At 36.5% G+C, this 6,776-nt stretch overlaps 1 non-coding gene across 1 annotated transcript; it reads left to right on the top strand.

The window, feature by feature from the left end:
- Nucleotides 1-513: 513 nt before the first annotated feature.
- Nucleotides 514-620, top strand: LOC120080670. The gene has a single exon (XR_005482620.1). It is a non-coding gene; the product is annotated as a small nucleolar RNA R71 (small nucleolar RNA).
- Nucleotides 621-6,776: the final 6,156 nt, after the last annotated feature.

The raw sequence follows: 6,776 nt of genomic DNA, 5'->3' as shown, positions 1-6,776 counted from the left end.
GAACCCTAGTAGTCCTTCTTTTTGTACCACAGATTGAAAGTTTTATTGTGGATTCTTCCAAGCAAAGTTGGGTGGTTTTTCCACCTGGGGTTATAGATGTTGGGAAAAGGATTATTCTTTACAAAATATACAGACTGTGGGTTTTGTGGGCAATCCTCCATAGCATGCCCATCACCACAAGTCACACACCTTGCGGTGTTTTGACTTATTGCGTTGATTTGCCCATCTTGTGGTGTTGGGCTGTTGATCGTCATTCCTTGGATCAAGATCATCATTGCGATCATTTGGTTCTGCAGTGAAACAATAACACCGTTATTTGCGTTAGAATCTTTGAGTCTTAATCTCTGGTCGCTCTCCGTCCAGTCTTCATGATTCTTAGAGATGCGATCCAGGATATTCTTCGCCTCATTATAAGTCTTGTCAAGCAGACCACCAGCTGCTACCGCATTGGCAGCGATCTGCGAAGCAGGATTCAAACTGTGGTAGAAAATTTCTATCTGAAGGCAGTCTGGCAGCCTATTATGCGGACAATCTTAGACCAACCTTTTAAACCTCGCCCAGGCATCACTGAGCGATTCGTCCATGTCTTGTTCAAAATTAGTGATAAGCTTTCTTTGTCTGGCATTCTCTGTAGGTGGGAAATACTTCTTCATAAACTTTTCCACCACCTGCTCCCAAGAAGTGATCTCTCCTCATTCGAGTGGGTAAGCCCATTTTCTAGCTTGATCACAGAGAGAAAATGGAAACAGCGTTAGTCGAACCTCCTCAGTAGAGATATTCGGTAACACAAAAGTATTGCAGATTTCAATAAAACTTCGGAGATGGGCGTGCGAATCCTCGCCACGCCTTCCTCCGAATTGACTTGCAGCCTGGATCATCTGCAACATCAACGGTTTCATTTCAAATCTACTTTCGTCTAAGGCAGACCTCATGATTACCGAAGAGAAATCATAAAGGTTTGGCGATGCATAGTCCCTAATGGGCCTATTGCGATCGTTGGCCAACAGAATTGGTTTTGCAATGATATTGTTGTTGTTTGGTGCTTCATTCCTAGGCTACTCCGACATCTTTTCTTTATCAGATTGTGGTTGCTGTTGGCGGTTCCTCAGTCTCCTTCTAAAAGTTCTCACAATCTCCGGGTCGTAATTCGCTAGAGATTGAGAGTCCTACAAAGAAATAAGAAAAAACTAACGTTAACAAACTATTTTGCCGAAGTCCCCGGCAACGGCGCCAAAAACTTGATGTGTTATTTTATTGAATGGAAATATGGATGAAATGCGTTGGTGGAATTACGTTGTGCACTCAAGTTTTCTCAGCGGAATTCAAGTGTAAATTTCCCTGAGTTTCTTGGTAAGTCCGGGGTCGATCACAGGGACTTGTGAAAATAGTTTGCATTAATAATTTTCTTATGAAAACTTTGCGGTAACCGGGTAAATAAATGAAGTGGTTGGTTTGTTGTTGTATTGATAAAAAGAAATACATAAATGCGGTGGAGTTGAGAAACAAAGTTGCATTGATAGATGCAATGAGTATGCGATGAACGGGTTGAGAAGATCTTTAGCTAGCGTTACCTAGGAATGCGTCAGACTATGCGATCATGTTACTACCATGCACAGCAAGTCATTTTCCAATGTAAATGCAATGCTCCTAAATCTAGAACGCAAGTGTTGCATGCAAAATGTCCATAGAGCTTATTCCTAAGTCTTTACTCTTGTCCTATGCGTTGATGCAAAATGCAAGAAAGCAAGGTGATCGCATACAATCATATCTTATTGCTAAGATGCATGCGATGCGTTGATAACAAATAGTGCTCATCCCTAAGTGCCTATCTCCCGTTTATGCGTTCTAACCTAGATTCTGATCTGACCTTCCTAAGTCTAGATCTTGTCCTTAGACTACCCTCCCGAGTATCTCTAATACACGAATGAAGCATACATAAACAAGATAATCACACAGAATGAAGATTCCCTCGTTGTAATAACTAAACGTTTCTCAACCCATTCAACTAATTTAGCTACTCATGCGTGAATCATAGAGAGTGTACAGATATAGAGAAAGAAATTCCATTCTTATATATAAGTTAAGTACAAAATGCTAATGGCAGTTAAAGTAGAGAGTCTGGTAGCAATTCCTTGCTGACCGAGGCTTTTTACACTGGAACCTCTATTCTGAACTAAAGATATTCTCACTTCCGCAGGAGTCGGCCCTCTCTCCCTCTTAGTAGCTTCCGGTGCTCTCCCAAGCTTGCCAGAACGATCTACTGGCACAATTTTTTCCTCGCGTCTGCCTTAAAAACGTGAAAGAATACGATGGACAAAGGCGTGAACTAAAAATGGTGAACTAATCAACTGCTCAACCCCTTCTCTAAAGAATGCACTTTGTATTTATAGGGCCTCAAAAGGTGAAAGACGGCTTCTCTTTTCTGGTTGTTCAGATGGGACAACTTTAATTCCTGATTGATGCACCGGATAATTTTCACCGATAAAGCTAGATGTACTTTGTGACCATTATCGGCCGCCAACTTAATTTGGATCCGACTGTTGTCAGCTTTCTGTCCCATCGATCTTAATTGTCCTTTCGTCTGGATGCATCCACCATGTTGCGGTGATTCTTCTTGGGTGAATATTTGCGAGCATGATCAATGCAAAGTCTTGCGGTGAAGTTGCGCACGACCGATAAATTCCTATGATCACAATCTCTGCAATGCGTTAACGCATATTCTGCATAAAAAAAATACAAAAATCAATAGTTCCAATGCGTTGACACACGCGATCGCACTATTATAGATTTTATGCTTAATGGACGCAATTTATTATTTTTCATCATTCAATCCAACAGTGTTTAATAACTTAGTACTATGATAACGTGTATTTTTGCCCGTTATTAGTAAGCAAGTCATTCCAAACAAGGTAACTCCATCAACAAGTAAGTAAATTTTTCTCTTATCTCAGGGCAAAGATATTTTATTTTCTAAGGACAAATCCATTTTAGCCTTTATAGTTAAAACATTTCCTTTTGAGTCTCCTAATAATGATCTAGTAGACCCCCAAATCTCTCAACTACTAAAAGAATTTCCTTCTCTTTGAGAGAAAACAACACACTTACCTCCCATTCGAAATATACATCATCACATAGATTTAACTCCAAGTAGTACCTTACCTAATTTACTCCACTATCATATGAACTCCAAAGAATATGAAATTTTACATAATGAAATCCACAAACTCCTAGAAAAGGGCATATCCAAGCTAGTATCAGCCCATTTATTGTCTCAGCTTTACTTGCACCTAAACAAGATGGTTCATGGCACCTATGTGTCGATAGTAGGGCAATTAACAAAATAACAATCAAATATAGGTTCTCTATTCCTAGATTATCAGCTTTACTAGATTAATTAAGAGGAGCATCTATTTTTTCTAAAATATACTTTAGAAATGGGTACCATCAAATTAGAATACGACTTGGAGATGTGTGAAAAACAACTTTCAAAACAGATGAGGAACTTTTTGAATGGCTAGTCATGCCATTTGGTCTATCCAATGCCCTGAGCACTTTCATGAGACTAATGAATCAAATTCTCCTTCCCTATTTCAATAAATTTGTAGTAATCTATTTCGATGACATATTAATTTATATTTGTACTTATGCTTCCCATCTTGACCATTTGCATACTATTTTTTCTGTTTTACACCAAAATGCTTTATATATTAATTTAAAAAATGTTCTTTTCTTCAAGAGAAGTTGTACTTTTTAGGCTTCCTAATAAGTTTTGAAGGAATTAGTGTTGATTCTAAGAAGATAGAAGTACTCTTAGATTGGCCCCAACCATAATCAATTAAAGAAATTCAAAGCTTTTAAGGCTTAGCTTCATTCTACAGGAAATTCATTAAAAATTTTAGTACTATTGCAGCGCCTTTAACATCTTGTTTAAAGAACAATAATTTCTCCTTGAAGGAGGGTGAGAAGTGTACCTTTTCTACAAAGTTCCAATTTCTTGGGGAGAAGAATATGTTGCAAGTTTTAGTTACACACTAAGTAGGAAAGGTACACTTCTCACCCTCCTTCAAGGTGAAATTATTTCTTTTAATCATTTAAAAGATTTATACTCTACTGATAAAGATTATATGGTATAACTATTCTAACCACCTTCAAGGAAAAGATTTCATATTTTTATGGTTTTCTTTTTAGAAATGAAACTCTTTGTATACTACACACATCACTTAGAGAATCACTTTTAAAGGAAGTACATTTCAATGGTTTAGTTGGACATTTTTGATAGGGACAAGACTTTTGCTTTACTGTCTTCAAAATTTTTTTGGACCACAATTAAAGAAAAGTGTTACTTAACTGTCAAAGTTCTAAAGGTACTAGCACAAACCAAGGACTTTATTCTCCTTTACCTATACCAAAAAATATTTAGAAAGACCTCTCAATGGATTTTGTCCTTTGCTTATCTAGAACTCAAAGAGGATATGATTCCGTTTTGGTCATTATTGATAGATTTAGTAAAATGACATGTTTTTTGGCTTGCAAAAAGACTAATTTTGAACGTTGCAAACTTATTTTTTAGGGAATTGTTCAATTACATGGAATACCAAAGAGCATTGTATCCAATAGAGACATCAAATTCATGAGCTACTTATGGAAATTTTTATGGAAACATTTCAACACTGACATACTTTTTAGCTCTACGAGCCATCCTCAAACGAATTGACAAATCGATGTTACCAGTAGAACACAACCTCCTAAGATGTTTAAGTGGAGACAAACCCCGACATTGGGATCTAACTTTTGTCCAGGCTGAATTTGCTTCCAACAACGTGATAAATCGTTCCACGAGGAAATGCCCATTCGAAATAGTCTATACTCAAGTACCAAGACTAACTTTAAATCTTGCTAAATTACCTATTTCAGTAGACTTAAGTGTTGAAGCGAATATTATGGCTGAAAGAGTGAAGAAAATCCATGAAGAAGTCTGCCAATATTTAGAAACAACTACTAATTTTTACAAAACCAAAACTGATAAACACAGAAGAGCTATTGAATTTAAGGTTGGAGACCTGGTTATGGTACACTTAAAGAAAAACATATTACCAACTGACATCACTCTAAACTCATAAACAAGAAGATCAGACCTTTCCTATCATAAAAAAATTGGGAAATAATGCCTATTGCATTGATCTACCTCCTACAATGAAGATTAGCTCAAAATTTAATGTTTCAGATATACATCATTTCCATCCACCAGATGGCTTTGAGCTCGCACAACCAAACCCCGTGATGAGTTTGATCTTCTCGGGTGAATAGAGCTGATGTAGAAGAAGAGTTATACTCTTTTAAGTTGTTGATTAATTAAATATATTATTAAGCATTTGGTTGTTTTATAAGTTTAGTCCATTTGATTAGAGTTTGTTAGTAACCGATCAATTAGGTAACCAATCTTGGTGATCGATTGTGTAGGTGATCAATCACCTTTCTTGTATAAATAGTTTGTCCATTTTTTCTATTTAATAATAATAATAATAAAAATTACTCTTTGCATTCTTGGAGCAAATTACATCAATAAGGGTTGGAGATGTGTTCAATAATATGAATTTCATCACAGCTAAATATAAATGACTAAAATAAGTATAGCTCAACTGACATAGTGTTTCTACTATTAGCCTCGAAGTCAGAGGTTTTGTTCCTTGATAGCACCGAAAATGTGTTATATTCCTCTTCTTAGTTCAAGGTCATTACCATATTTAATGTATTTATTTACTGTTTTTACATGTTTTGGACGTCTAGGAGGTAGAATCGACCATTATGAGCCATTCGAGGTTAATTTAGAGCAATTAGGAGCTTAATTGCACATCCGAACTTCAAAGGAGACAAAATTACCAAAATGCCCCTAGATAAAGTGTCGCAACGCTCAATCGACCATTGCGTTAAGCTTAAATGCAGTAGCCTCAGCATTCTGGAGAAACAGGGGGAACGTTGTGATGCTCCGAACTTTGACGGAGGCGAAAAGCAGCACACGCACGTTAGAGCGTAATGCTGAGCATTGCTACGCTCCAACAACTTTTTCCTAGTGTTGCTACGCTTCAACCGAACGTAGCGACTGTAATAAGTAATGTTTAATCAATGAACCATAGGAAGCAAGAGATTAGATTAACTAGCTTATTTGTGAAATCAACTGCAATAAGTAATGTTTAATCAATCTTGATGTGAAAATCATATTAAACGTGTTAACTAGACGGTCGGAAGTTAATTAGTTCATCCTAGCATCTCCCTAAAGCTTAATACAATTAGTTAATGTGTCTAGAACAGATTTATCTTCTCATGTTAGCTAATTAGATAATGACGGTCAATTAGGATTTTAATTAATTTGGCTAGGCATAGGTAAGAAAGGTTAAGTCATATTATGATAATCCAATGATCTAAATTGCATTGGGCAACTCCATTCCTCTAAACTAGGACGTCTTGATTAATTGTGTTTCTATCTTTTATTTAATGCACTTTATTTTCTATGCATTTCCAATTATCCAATCCACACCAATCCCTCCCCCTATTTATCACTTTCACTGAAAATGAGTTTTCGAGGAACTAATCTTCCATGCTTCCCGGTAATTGGATGGACTTGCCACTTATGCTCCTTAGTTAGTATAAGTTGTTAATTCGTGATTATAAAATTTTATTTGATTGTCAGAGAGAGGTTTACGACGCCCACTATGCCGTCGATCATTTTCTCACTTGTCAAAAAACTAAATATAAAAAAAGCAACTAAATGTAAATTT

The sequence above is a fragment of the Benincasa hispida genome, chromosome 6 (assembly GCF_009727055.1).
Source record: "Benincasa hispida cultivar B227 chromosome 6, ASM972705v1, whole genome shotgun sequence".
NCBI classification, from domain to species: Eukaryota; Viridiplantae; Streptophyta; class Magnoliopsida; order Cucurbitales; family Cucurbitaceae; genus Benincasa; species Benincasa hispida.
The sequence above is the reverse complement of the archived record's forward strand: the minus strand, read 5'-3'. Positions and strand labels throughout refer to the sequence as shown.